The sequence below is a fragment of the Neomonachus schauinslandi genome, chromosome 8, assembly GCF_002201575.2.
Source record: "Neomonachus schauinslandi chromosome 8, ASM220157v2, whole genome shotgun sequence".
NCBI classification, from domain to species: Eukaryota; Metazoa; Chordata; class Mammalia; order Carnivora; family Phocidae; genus Neomonachus; species Neomonachus schauinslandi.
Genome location: NC_058410.1, coordinates 22,266,370 through 22,268,245, shown reverse-complemented (window position 1 = coordinate 22,268,245; position 1,876 = coordinate 22,266,370). Strand labels below are relative to the sequence as shown.

At 41.1% G+C, this 1,876-nt stretch overlaps 1 pseudogene; it reads left to right on the top strand.

Annotated features, from left to right (window-relative positions):
• The first annotated feature begins 880 nt into the window (after positions 1-880).
• Positions 881-1,391, top strand: LOC110583213 (annotated as a pseudogene).
• Positions 1,392-1,876: the final 485 nt, after the last annotated feature.

Here is a 1,876-nt window from a genome sequence, read left to right as displayed (position 1 = left end):
CCAGGGCTTTTCGGAGAAATGGTCATGCATGGCTAGGCAGAGAAAGTACAAGATGAGCCTGGAACACCTTGTCATGCCAGAAAAGTGAGTGTTTTAAAACAAAATGATGGACCCAGGGTTCTAGAGGGGAGGGGGGTGGGAGGATGGGTTAGCCTGGTAATGGGTATTGAGGAGGGCACGTTCTGCATGGAGCACTGGGTGTTATGCACAAACAATGAATCATGGAACACTACATCTAAAACTAATGATGTAATGTATGGGGATTAACATAACAACAACAACAAAAAATCTTCAAATAAATAAATAAATAAATAAACGCATGGTGTCAGCCACAAACCCGTTAAAAAAAAAAAAAAAAAAGAATACTGGTTACCAAAACCTGGGGGTTGGGGGAAATGGGGAGATATTGGCCAAAGGGTACAAATTTCCAGTTAGAAGATGAGTAAGTTCTAGGGATCTAATGCACAACATTGTGACTATATATAGTTAGATATACTATATCATATGCTTGAAAGTTGCTAAAGAAGGAAGATCTTAAATGTTCTAACCACCAAAAAGAAATGGTAATTATGTGACAAGATGGAGGTATTAGCTAAAGCTATGATAGTGATTACACTGCAATATATAAATGTATCACGTGAACATGGAACACACCTTAAACTTTGACAATGTTGTATGTCAATTATACCTCAATAAATCTGGAAAAATAAAATAAAATAAAATAAACAAAATGATGGGAGGGCAGTGGTGCTGGGAGCCCGGCGGGTTCTGCACAGTCCTCACAGCCGCCGGGCACCGCCTGCCCACACCCCTCCCGGGACAACCTCTGCGCTGGCACAGCCACCCTCCCTCCCTCTGTTCTTCCTCCCTTCCTTGCACCATGGATGATCAGCTGACTGAAGGACTGACTGCTGAGTTCAAGGAGGCTTTCTCCCTATTTGACAAAGACGGCGGTGACCATCACAACAAACGAACCTGGAACCGTCATGACGTCACTGGGTCAGAGCCCAGCAGAAGCTGAATTGCAGGATATGATCAATGAGGGGGATGCTGATGGTCATGGCACCATTGACTTCCCAGAACTTTTGCCTATGATGGCTAGAAAAATGAAAGATACAGACAGTGAAGAAGAAATCCACCAGGCATTCCGAGTTTTTGACAAGGATGGCAACAGTTACATCAGTGCGGCGGAGCTACGTCATGGCATGACCAAGTTAGGAGAAAAACTAACGGATGAAGAAGATGAAATGATCAGAGAACCAGGTATTGATGGAGATGGACAAGTCAGCTATGACGAATTCACACAGATGATGATTGCCAAACGAAGACCTACTTTCAACTCCTTTTCCTCCTCTAGAAGAATCGAATTGAATCTTGTACTTACCTCTTAAAAAAAAAAAAAAAAGTTCATTTACTCATTCTGTTTCTGTATAGCAAAACTGAATGTCAAAAGTGCCTTCGGTCCACACACACAAAATCTGCATGTATTAGTTGGTGGTCCTGTGCCCTAAAGGTCAAGCTACGCCTCAGTTTTATGATATAAACACTTGTACTACCTTAATGATAAGGAAGCACTTAGCAGACTCCTTGCAGTTCCATTTGCTCATGAGTAATATACTGTTTGGGCTGGCCAGGTTTTCATGCATGCAGCTTGACAACTGAGCACAGTCAGGCATTTGTATTAAAAATAAAAACTGAAAAAACAAATTTAAAACTTATTCAAATTCACATCCAGTGCAGCTTTGCACAGAAGACTTGGGGTGTGGTTTGTAAGTATGATCTGTAAAATAACTGGGATGAGTTCCCATGTATACCTGTGTAAATAGATTTGTTAACTGAAGTGTACTTTAAGAAAAAATAAAATCTGTAAATAAAC